This window comes from Periplaneta americana, chromosome 7 (genome assembly GCF_040183065.1).
Source record: "Periplaneta americana isolate PAMFEO1 chromosome 7, P.americana_PAMFEO1_priV1, whole genome shotgun sequence".
Taxonomy (NCBI): Eukaryota; Metazoa; Arthropoda; class Insecta; order Blattodea; family Blattidae; genus Periplaneta; species Periplaneta americana.
The window spans coordinates 171465753-171479161 of NC_091123.1; the positions used below are offsets into that span (position 1 = coordinate 171465753).

General features: G+C 33.1%; 1 long non-coding RNA gene across 1 annotated transcript; it reads left to right on the forward strand.

Annotated features, from left to right (window-relative positions):
• The first annotated feature begins 3952 nt into the window (after positions 1-3952).
• LOC138703720 (uncharacterized) lies at positions 3953-12851 on the forward strand. The gene is made up of 4 exons (XR_011333246.1): positions 3953-4049; positions 7168-7245; positions 10067-10094; positions 12683-12851. It is a non-coding gene; the product is annotated as an uncharacterized lncRNA (long non-coding RNA).
• The last annotated feature ends 558 nt before the right edge of the window (positions 12852-13409 follow it).

Here is a 13409-nt window from a genome sequence, read left to right on the forward strand (position 1 = left end):
CCAGCCTCCGTGACTTTTCGCTAATTCTCTTTCGATTGCATATCCGAGAATAATCGATACTTGCGGTTTTATAACGGTACAAAGCTGACCTGTCATTGGCTGAACAGTTGTAACCTGAGTCGTCATTGGCTGAAAGACCTGACCTTTAATGAGTAGGTGAACTTTAATGACATGCATTAAAGGTCTGCTACCAGGTGTATAATTACTACATTTCGGCATGGTCGAGCATAAAATTATTTAAAATTGAAGTTACATAAACGTGTGAATCAACTGTTGTGTCGAAAAATACACACTCGCACTCACTGCACACCAAACCCCAATCTTTGCAGCGTGGTGAGGAACTTCATGAATAATATGGGGATTTTCGGTGGCCCGTATCTATTGTTCTGAGTAGAAACATGACCGTGAAGATGAAACCACACTTCATCAGTGAAGAACGTTAAAAGTGGGTCCACATCGCCATTATGAATGGACTGCACAAACCAATTGCAGTAATTAACTCTACTTACAGGCTCTTGTTGTTATAAAGTATGAACTACAGCTACCCTGTACGGCTTAAGATTCAGAAGTTTCGTTGCCACAAAAGCTGACGTCTTGGAAATGTTAACCTCTTGTGCTGAACGTCGCAGTGATTTGCGGAGTGAGTGCTATAACCGGGCCCCTACTTCATCAAGCTTCTCTTCTGTCAGTACACGGCGTTGTTGAACACGTTTCTGGTTCAAAAAAGATCCTGTACGTCTGACTTTATTGGCAGAGTCATGAATAGTTGACCTCCTAGGAATTAAGACACCTGCAAACCGATGTTCAAATTCTCTTCGACACCTTCTTGCAGAAGAGTATTTCACACACGCATCAAGGAGAAAAATGCGTTGTTCTGAAGTGTAATCAACCATTATTAATAGACATTTTATCACCACGAGACAACACAATTTTACTCACAACACGCGCACAGACAATTTTATGTAGCTCAACTAAAATATGTTTTTATATTGACTTAATGTGTTTACTATACTTACTTACTGGCTTTTAAGGAACCCGTAGGTTCATTGCCGCCCTCACATAAGCCCGCCATTGGTCCCTATCCTGAGCAAGATTAATCCAGTCTCTACCATCATATCCTACCTCCCTCAAATCCATTTTAATATTATCCTCCCATCTACGTCTCGGCCTCCCCAAAGGTCTCTTTCCCTCCGGCCTCCCAACTAACACTCTATATGCATTTCTGGATTCGCCCATACGTGCTACATGTCCTGCCCATCTCAAACGCCTGGATTTTATGTTCCTAATTATGTCAGGTGAAGTATACAATGCGTGCAGCTCTACGTTGTGTAACTTTCTCCATTCTCTTGTAACTTCATCCCTCTTAGCCCCAAATATTTTCCTAAGAACCTTATTCTCAAACACCCTTAATCTCTGTTCCTCTCTGAAAGTGAGAGTCCAAGTTTCACAACCATACAGAACAACCGGTAATATAACTGTTTTATAAATTCTAACTTTCAGATTTTTTGACACCAGACTAGATGACAAAAGCTTCTCAACCGAATAATAACAGGCATTTCCCATATTTATTCTGCGTTTAATTTCCTCCCGAGTGTCATTTAGATTTGTTACTGTTGCTCCAAGATATTTGAATTTTTCCACCTCTTCGAAGGATAAATCTCCAATTTTTATAGTTCCATTTCGTACAATATTCTGGTCACAGAGACATAATCATATACTTAGTCTTTTCGGGATTTACTTCCAACCCTATGCATTGTATATTTTTGTTTAGCATAACTGATGAACTGTATGTGCTGTAAATTGACTAGCATACTGTATAGGTCAACTGATGAATTGTTTAAGCTTATAAATTGAATTAATCTACTTCATATGAATTGTACAATTTTGTATAGCTTAACGAAAATAAGTTTGTAAATTGAACTAATTTGATTGTATATTATGTTTGTTGTAGTTTGGCTGATGAATTGCATATGCTTTTAAAATGATTACTTTGAGTTTGTAATTTGAAGTAGTTTGCATGATATGTATTATAAATTTCTGTATATCACAACTGGTTGAATTGTTTATGCCTTAAACTTGATTAACTTACTTGTTTTGTATTATACATATAGCTCAACTGATGAATGATCGTTTGCGTTTGTGAATTTAATAATCTGATTGGCTATGTATTGTATACTTTCAGTACAGGCATCGATCTAGCTCAGTCGGCAGACTCGCTGGGCTGCTGATCCGGAGCTGCGTTCTGGCTTGGGTTGGATCCCCCTTTGGTCTTTGGTTTCTTCCGAGGTTTTCCACAGCCGTGGGACTGAAGCCGGATGGTCTATGGCGAGTCCTTGGCAGCAACCCCTTTGATTTGATTACCTGGTTGGGTTTTTCCGAGGTTTCCCCAACCGGGGGGCGAATGCCGGGTGATATTTTGGCGAATCTTCGGACCTCACCTCATCTCACTACATCTCGCCAAAATATTGTAAAAAATTGAACAAAATTGTAAAAATTGTAATTGTAATATTGTAAAATTTTGACTTGTTTCACATCTTAAAGCTTCATTGCTCATGTAAGATCTATGGAATAAAATGAATGAATGAATGAATGAATGAATGAATGAACGAATGAATGAATGAATGAGACGTCTTTCCCTCACGACAGATCCAACTCGACTGACTGGCGCGTCAGCGGTAGCTACAGCGCTACTCTGGAGGCAGGCGCGTCAATCTTCACCCAGTCCAAGGCCGCCGCGGAACGGTCCGGCCGAGCTACGAACGCACTGTATTTCCATATAACGAACACATACCTTCACAAATTTTGCTGAAAATACAAGTTCGCAATGCCCTTCCTTTGATGAAATTTATCACTTTGTATTGAACTATTACCGCAGCGCCATGATGGTGACGGTTTGAAGTAATATATTTTATTTATTTTTATTTATTTAAATTCAAATATACAGAATAAAGAAATATAATTACAAAAACAAACAAAGATAAATACAAATAAAATAATACAAGCAATATAAAAAGAAGATACAGTAGTATTAACAAAATTTGAGACCGAATGAGCAGCGCTCGTGCTCGGTCGCAGTTCAGATATAATATTAAAATAAAAAAATAATAATAATAATATAAATAAATAAGTAAAATAAAATAGGAACTAAAATATAATTACAGCGGCGGAATTGGAAACATAAAAAATTATATGCACAAAACAGATGTATACGTTCATTTGAACCTTCACAACAATGTAAACGTAAAGAACAATTTGTTTAAAGCATTTCTTAATTAATTTTTTATGTTTCCAATTCAGCCAACATAATATAATAATTTCTGAATTCCCATAACAATTGTAAAATAAGAAAAATACCAATGTACAACAATGCTTTCCGGCATTGTTAGTAGTAAATATATCCTACATCAGTATAGTAATATTATATACCTATATTCATCATTCAATGAATATTTGTGAAGGAACTATGAAAAAACCTTTAAAATTAAGATTATTCTAATAATTTTCACACCTCTGTAATTCAATTTGTTCATACTTTGGGTGGTATCCACCGATTTTGAGCAAAATTATTATTATTTTCGGTTGTACAAGGACTTATATTTTTCGAATGAGGCTTAGTACCGGTACGGAAGTGGGGGGAGGGAGGTCGCAAAAGAAATTCTCGTCCAAAAGTGAGTCGCGCCTTCAGAAAGTTTTGGAACCACTGGTATACAGGCTACCTTACTTTTTTTTTTTTTTTTTTTTTTTTTTCAAAATATAGGGTCATATTACGAGTTACATGGAGATATAATTATATTAGTGTTCTTAGTCCAAGCATTACGCAGTTATTTGTATACGTAGTTTGTAGTGATATTTTATGTTTGCACAACACTTCCCTCTCCTTCATGGTCAACGCTCAATTCTCTTGCGTCAAATCAGATACCCCCGAAACATTGCCAGTGTTCGCGATAACAGGCAAATAAATAGAAGCTCGCAACTTCCTAGACGTGCACAGAAGTCTGACAAGGCTGCCTAGACCACGACGACGTAGCACGGGACTGTGTTTATATCCAGTGAGATAAAGCTACACGAAATAAGTATTTCTTAATTAAATATAACAATATCTTATATATAAAAGTCAATGTGCCTATGTATGTATGTTTTCTATACAAATCTAGACGCTTTGACCGATATGACTCAAAGTTTCCACATTTAATCTTCATAACCAGGAGAAGTACATAGGCTACATTAAAATCGGACAAATGGATATTAAATTAATTAAAACATAAAAAATAAAATTATATACGATCAAACATTCATGTATAGTATTAAATGCAATCTTCTACAGTCAATTGTTTTTTATTATTGTCTGTTGTATTTAACATCGATTTTCACGAGACCGTGGAAGAAAGAGCACGAAAGCATTGTTGATACATCATGAAGGCCAAAATTTAGACAATTCATGTAATAAGTATCTTTACGCAGTCCAGGACTGTAGTATGAGTTTCTCGATACAGTTGTAGATAGTGAGCAAGCTGTATTTTATCCAACTGAATTCTTGAATTCTTTAAAACCACATAATTTAATACTTAATTTTATATACATAGATTTATTTATTTATTTATTTATTTATTTATTTATTTATTTATTTATTTATGCAAGTTAGGGGAAAACAAAGCATTTTACACATACCAAAATGCTATTCAGTGATATTTTAGTTACGATTTTAATGTTTGTATATGAATGTACGTAAGCTCACTGAAAATGAATCTGTATTAATTCTAAATTATACGTCTCTCAAAATATTGTTCATGTCCGAAAATTTGTTACTGCGAGATTCTATCTGTATAATCACGTTGCTAATCAGTTAAGCATTGTGGGAAGAACAATGTTTTAATTTCTAAAATATACGTATCCCAAAATATTATTTTTGTTATTGTTGTTTGTTATTTTTGACTTATTGCGAATTTATATAATGTATCTTTATTTTTTAAATAAAATAAGATATAATATAATTAATATGTCCTTAATTTCTGAGATATAATTTCTCAAGTCATATTTAAAAGAAAACTGGGTACGATATAAACTGGCGTACAGCGGTCAAGGGGTATAAAATCTTCGAATATAAATTAAATTACATGACGTATATATTGATTCATTAGTATGACCGACAGAGAGAAAATTTTTTCTGACGACGACACCCCAACGGGTTAAGACTGTTAACAAGGGAATTCCCTATTTATCGTCAGCTCTCTCTGAAGTTCAAATGAAAGCACACATAGTCATGAAATTACGTGAAATGTGTGTCAGGACAGCTTCACATAATGTACAGATCTTATATCATTTTATCTCTGCATCTATGTAACGTCACATTTGCGGTGGGGAAGAAAAGAGATGGGTGAAAAGTTGTAATGCCCACGAATAAGATAAGCCACTTGAAATTTAACAGTCATTGACCACCAGAGATGAAATGTAAGATCTGTAGAACATTGGGTCAACGCTAAGTGGATGTATAAGTACCAAGAGGTGTGTTTTTGTTTTTCTGAACTTCAAGACAATGCTAACTCATTTAAAGTTCGTGTAACTGTAGCGTGTATATATTTTCGTGGGTTTTACTTTGTTTATAATTTGATTTTTCTATTATTTTATTTTATTTCTGGTGATGTAGAAGAGATGATCTAGTAGCCTTAACTACACCAGATTAAGTAAATAAACAAATATAAAAGTTACATATATAATTCAATTTAGAGAACAGTTAAACGCAAGACTCATGATGCAAAGTTTTCTTCTCGGTGCCTGATCTACAACAGCTGTTTTACGTTGAGTTAACCCTGGTATGCATTAATTAATTCATGTAAGTGACGCTATGTAAAGAATCATCTTTATGAACGAGGTTGTCTATAGTTGAGTTTCCGAGATTTGCGACAAGTCTAGCAACCAGTTTAATTAAAAATAAAAGCAAAAATGAAAACCCGGGCAATGCCGGGTGTTCCCAGCTAGTATAATATAAATACGCGTACATTCATAATAATTTCAGTTTCAAATGTATATGTCTCATATTATTCGAATACAGGGTGTTAAAAAATATCCAATATTTTAGGAGGTGCTAATATGCATCAGAACAAGAAAATAATGTCTAATAAACATGGGTCCCACTACACAAACTTTCTGAGATCTTTGACACTCGTTCACAGGAGGTGCTCAATGTGACGTCAATTCATGGCAGTGCATTCCTCTGCCCTTCGGCGTAAGAAATCACGCACTCTTTGAAATTGATCTGGTTTTTCTTGATAACCAAAAGGCTAGGGGATTTAGGTTTGGGGAACGGGCAGGCCAAGGTGTGGGGTTTCCCGAATCAATCCAGCGGTCCTGAAATGTCAGCATCAGGTGTTCACGCTCATTGTGGAAGAAATGTGCTGAAGTGCCATCATGCATGAACCACATCTGTAGTCTTTGCTGACATGGCACATACTCCAGCAAGGTAAGCAATACATTAATAACAAAGTCCTGATAATCAGCCACAGTTAATATCTGTGGTAGCACGTATGGCTCTTAATCTATCACCAAGAACGGCCATAACGTTGTATGAGAATCGGTGTTGTGCCTTATTTCTTCAACTGCATGGGAATTTTCATCAGTCCACACATGCTGATTACGAAAATTCACAACACCATCTCTGCTGAACCTCGCTCATATCCGCACGAGATTTTTGTTTTCAGTATTCCTTGCGACGTATCATTCCATGCCAGGGGTGCCAACTACGGTATGATTATCTGGTAGCCTGCTGTACTGTAGGGCAGAAAAATGCATTGCCATAAATGGATGTCACATAAAGTTCCTCTTATGAACAAGTGTTCAGATCTCAGAAAGTATGTGTTGTAGGACCCATGTTTATCAGAATTTTTTCTTGTTTTGATGCATATTATCACCTCCTAAAATATTGGATACTTTTTTTAAACATCCTGTATATCGTTTGAAATAAGTTAGCATTCCACCTTCAACATTATTTTACAGATTTAAACAGATGCATTCTTTTTAGTCTGTATAAAGTGAATACTTGGCTACTGTAAATACGTGAACTCTGCAATCAGGAAAAATACATTAATGATAAGATTTTTATGTAATGTATGTGGTGAAAAACATTGTGTTTAACCAATGATTGATGTAAGTACTTTGATTTATTAATTGCAGGTAATTAGAACTATCCACTGTAAAATGTCGACCGCTCATCGTTTGGTGTTCCTTTTTGGATTTCTATTCGTGATAATGGTAACATTTTTTTAAATTACATTAATTTTGTTCAAACTGTGTATTTGTAATTATGGCAATTTTCTTGTTTCGAAGTATTGTATTGTATTGTATTGTATTTACTAACATTCCATGGTATTCATACATGCTTACAGCTAGAATATGAAACAAGTCAAAAAACTTAATACTATTATAAAGTCTTAATTTATAGTCACAGTCTAGATCAGGTATGCTCAAAATTGTAAAAGCGCCGATTACACGGATGATGCTGCACTGCATAACACACAGTCTGTACGGACTGGGCTCCGCAACTACATTGCAGCACCGCCCGTGGCATAGTTCTTACACTCTTACAAATACGGATAATAAACTGAATTTGAAAAAGGAAAGAGTATACACTGCAATATTCAGTTATTACATTATTTATTATATTTAATATAGTTATGATATAATAATATCATAGATGATATCATTTTCATATTCCACCATATAGTCTACTTTGGGCTCTATTCAACATCTGCATTCTTTTCTGCAAGTGATCGGGAATCTATTTCCAACGAATTTACTGCAATGCGCTGAAGATGCTCATCTGTTAATCGGGACCTATGTTTGGATTTAGTAACCTTCATTCTCGAAAATAATTGTTCGCACACATATGTCGAGGCGAAGGTAGCTAACATAGTGGCAACGAATAAGCTCATCTTGTAATATTTAGTTTTGTTCATTTTTTAAATAATTCTATGCTTGTCAAGTCATATTCTCTGCATTTAGTTCTGAATTCTACGTTACTTAGTAAATCAATTAACTCGTCCTGGAACTGCACTCTCACGGATTGTACTAAATTTATGAAAAGATTAACAAAAATGCTGATATCACTCTGCCCATGTCTAAAATCACTAAATCTATGTTCTGTGAATTCACATTTGAACTGTTGCAGTACAGAGGCATAATTAACTATATTTTGTTCAGGCACCATACATCTCTTTACAAGTTCACCATCCGTGAAGGGTTTTAGTGCCTTAGCTAATTCCCAACATACTACATAGGCTAACTTGCTCCGAAACATAGACTCTGAATTGTTCGACTCTCTTCAATGTTTGGTCTTCCATGAAGTGCTTTCAATTCTTGAAGCTGTAGTGCATATTGCATCCCTGAAAAATTATTTTATCAAAATATCTATTTCTGCTGGAATAAAATCACCACAATAACAATCCTAATAATAGTAATAATAATAATAGGTCTAATAATAACGTTGGCATATGAAAATAGGCTATATTACAGAAAACAGCTTCTCTGTCGCTTCGGCATGTTCTGGGTAGCAGAGCCTATAATGTAGTTTTATATTGCTCAGTAGTATTCCTGCCAATACCTTACAATATAGTAATCACTTTCCGTTTTCACCGAACGTACAACAAAAATAGTCTTTCTCCCACACTGTACGGAATGATCGTTTGCTTACAGAAGGTTTTGACTGTGTCATTGTCCCGCACTGTTCGTGCGTTTACTAAGTACTTGAACTGCCTTCTGCAGCCATCCGTCGAGCTTCGAACGAGGAAAAGCACGCTCTACATTCGATGGTTGTGATTACAGAACGTAATCGGAAGTCAGAGAATGAGCATACCTGGTCTAGATGAAATATATACAGACGAGATTTACAATATAGTCTACTAGTACAATACAAAGTTTTAGTATCAATTTCATGAAGTGTTATTGAATGTCATGAATTCACCTACAGAATAGAAGGCGTGAGAAATTAGGTCCATCTTCAATTTGGCCCTAAATAATTTAATGTTTTGAGTTTCATTTTTTATATCGATAGGGAGGCTATTAAAAATTTTTACTGCCATATAACGCACTCCTTTTTGATAGCACGATAGACTTGCCGATGGAGTATGAAAGTCAATTTTTTGTCGTGTATTTATGCTATGAACTGTTGAATTAGTTACAAAGTTTTCACGATTACATACGAGGAAGATTATTAATGAAAAGATATACTGACAAACCATGGACATTATTTGTAGTTTTTTTGAAAATAGCCCTACACGATTCCCTAGATTTGGCACCTACTATTATTCTAATTACTCTTTATTGTAGTAGGAAATACTGTTACTATCTGTGGAATTTGCCCAGAAAATTATTTCAAAACTCATTACCGAGTGGAAGTATACAAAGTATATTGTTTTTAAGGTATTGATATTTACTATCTTTTGCATAGATCTAATAGCAAAACAAGCTGAATTTAGTTTGGGGGTAATTTCTTTAATATGATTTTTCCAATTTAACACATTATCGATTTTTAAGCCAAGAAATTTGATTGTTGTTGTTGTTTCTAATAGTGATCTATTATTAATTACTGCGCTAGAAATTTGCGACGTTGAATTTGGACAGGATTTAAATTGAATTATGTTAGTTTTGTTACAATTTAATACTAATTTATTGACTGAGAACAAGTCACATATTTTGAAGAGAATTTCCTCTGTTGAAGATTGGAATGTCACATCTATCATAAAAATAAGTATGAAGATGAATTGAAACAATACTCAATTATCAATTTTATTCAAAATTAGCTATAATATAATGAATGGCCCACTCGCAATTAGTAATTTCTCGGAAAATCATAATTATTTTTAATAAAGTAACGTACTCTGAAAACGGAAAGGTGATGAATAATGATTGAAATTAATATGGCCAAACAATTAAAAGTGATATCGTGAATTTGGTAAAGCGCTTGTACTCTAAAACATTTACAGTATAACATGACTCAGATATGGTTCTTTAACAATTGTTATAACTACATTTTATATCGTTGCATTATCTTGCTCTTTTATAAATTTTGTTTCAGACGCTTGCTGCCCAGAGCCTCGCTAAAGGTGAGTCAGTAATACCTTCATCGAAGTCCAGTGTTTATAATTAACAATCATAAAAACAATACCTGAAGAAATCTATAAAATTTATAGTTCAAGGGATCTTTAAAAAATTGAAATAAATTAAAAGTTACAGTGGCTGGTACGCAATGTATTCTTACCTGATATAATTGGAAAAATTGAATCCAGATGTTTGAGATGGGCAGGGCATATAGCATGCATGGGTAAATTGAGAAATACATATAGTGTGTTAGTTGGAAGATCTGAAGGATAAAGACCTTTGGGGAGGCTGAGACGTAGATGGAAGTTAATGTTAAAAAGGATTTGAGAGAGATGGGATATGATGCTAGGGACTGGATTAATCTTGCTCAGGATGGACAATGATGGTGGGCTTAAGTGAGGATAAAAATGAATCTCCGGGTTATTTAAAAGCCAACTGTTAGTAAGTAAGATACAGTGATTTATATCAACGTTCTGAATTGTGAGATTCATATTAATAAATAAGCCTCCTTTTATATCAACGTTTTCAATTGTGAGATTAATATTATTAAATAAGCCTTCTTTTATATCAACGTTTTCAATTGTGAGATTCATATTATTAAATAAGCCATCTTTTATATAAATGTTTTTAATTGTGAGACTCATAAAAATAAATAAGCCTCCTTTTACATAAAAAAATTTGTATTGTGAGATTCATATTATAAAATAAGCCTTTTAGATCAAATTTTTAAATTGTGAGATTCATATTATTAAATAAGCCTCCTTATATATCAACGTTTTCAATTGTGAGATTCATAACAATAAATAAGCCTCCTTTTACATCAAATGTTTTGTATTGTGAGATTCACATTATAAAATAAGCCTTTTAGATCAAAGTTTTAAATTGTGAGATTCATATTATTAAATAAGCCTTCTTTTATATCAACGTTATCAATTGTGAGATTCATAAAAATAAATAAGCCTCCTTTTACATCAAAAGTTTTGTATTGTGACATTCATATTATAAAATAAGCCTTTTAGATCAAATTTTTAAATTGTGAGATTCATATTATTAAATAAGCCTCCTTTTATATCAACGTTTTCAATTGTGAGATTCATAACAATAAATAAGCCTCCTTTTACATCAAAAGTTTTATATTGTGAGATTCATATTATAAAATAAGCCTTTTATATCAAAGTTTTAAATTGTGAGATTCATATTTTTAAATAAGCCTCCTTTTATATCAATGTTTTCAATTGTGACATTCATAACAATAAATAAGCCTCCTTTTACATCAAAAGTTCTGTATTGTGAGATTCATATTATAAAATAAGCCTTTTAGATCAAAGTTTTAAATTGTAAGATTCATATTATTAAATAAGCCTCCTTTTATATCAACGTTTTCAATTGTGAGATTCATAACAATAAATAATCCTCCTTTTACATCAAAAGTTTTGTATTGTGAGATTCATATTATAAAATAAGCCTTTTAGATCAAAGTTTTAAATTGTGAGATTCATATTATTAAATAAGCCTCCTTTTATATCAACGTTTTCAATTGTGACATTCATAACAATAAATAAGCCTCCTTTTACATCAAAAGTTCTGTATTGTGAGATTCATATTATAAAATAAGCCTTTTAGATCAAAGTTTTAAATTGTGAGATTCATATTATTAAATAAGCCTCCTTTTATATCAACATTTTCAATTGTGATATTCATAACAATAAATAAGCCTCCTTTTACATCAGAAGTTTTGTATTGTGACATTCATATTATAAAATAAGCCTTTTAGATCAAAGTTTTAAATTGTGAGATTCATATTTTTAAATAAGCCTCCTTTTATATCAACGTTTTCAATTGTGACATTCATAACAATAAATAAGCCTCCTTTTACATCAAAAGTTCTGTATTGTGAGATTCATATTATAAAATAAGCCTTTTAGATCAAAGTTTTAAATTGTGAGATCCATATTATTAAATAAGCCTCCTTTTATATCAACGTTTTCAATTGTGACATTCATAACAATAAATAAGCCTCCTTTTACATCAAAAGTTCTGTAGTGTGAGATTCATATTATAAAATAAGCCTTTTAGATCAAAGTTTTAAATTGTGAGATTCATATTATTAAATAAGCCTCCTTTTATATCAACATTTTCAATTGTGAGATTTATATTATTAAATAAGCCTCTTTTATATCAAAGTTTTGAATTGTGAGATTCATATTATTAAATAAGCCTCCTTTTATATCAACATTTTCAATTGTGAGATTTATATTATTAAATAAGCCTCCTTTTATATCAAAGTTTTGAATTGTGAGATTCATATTATTAAATAAGCCTCCTTTTATATCAACATTTTCAATTGTGAGATTTATATTATTAAATAAGCCTCCTTTTATATCAAAGTTTTGAATTGTGAGATTCATATTATTAAATAAGCCTCCTTTTATATCAAAGTTTTGAATTGTGAGATTCATATTATTAAATAAGCCTCCTTTTATATCAAAGTTTTGAATTGTGAGATTCATATTATAAAATAAGCCTTTTAGATCAAAGTTTTGAATTGTAAGATTCATATTATTAAATAACCCTCGTTCTTTTTCTTCGACAGTGGAATGCTCGATTAACAATGAATGCTGGGGCCCCTGTTTTAATTCTGCTGATTTTGTGTGTATAAATAACAAATGCATCTGCAAGTAGACTACTTCAATATAAAATTTTAGCCATGTAACACTTGTGGTGTACTACTGGCATGTAATAAAAGATATCTTGACACTGAATATTGTATCTAGTTTCATTATTTATATTACCAATTTAAAGAAAAAATCAAGTGGACTTGCTTGGTTTACTACACAGTGATATAACCAGCAAGCTCTCTAAACACAATAGCAATCATAACAATGCCTTTTCACCATACTTAGAACATACCTAATGTTTCAAGTGGATTTGTATTCAGCTGAGGCAAGTTCCACGATCTTTCTAGCTACATTGCTACAGTTATTACGCGGGTATGCATACTTGTCTCAACAGCCCTGACTCCTGTACGCCCGGCGCTATGCAGTGACGCATTCTTCAGACTATTCCCCATTTCAGCTTGGTTTCATCAGTGAAAGGGAAGATGCTACTGTCCATCTTACTAACATTCGACTGATTCACTTTCAATATAGTGACAAATTTTATTATTGAGAGTGTTTACCGGCAATCTACAGGGACATAATTTTATTTTTACTAACATTTTTAATATTAACTTGCCTATACCTCTGGATCAACGCCGTTTGATATTCCCTTCCACGACTGGAGTTCGATGATACTGACGTAATATACAAACAAATCTCTTT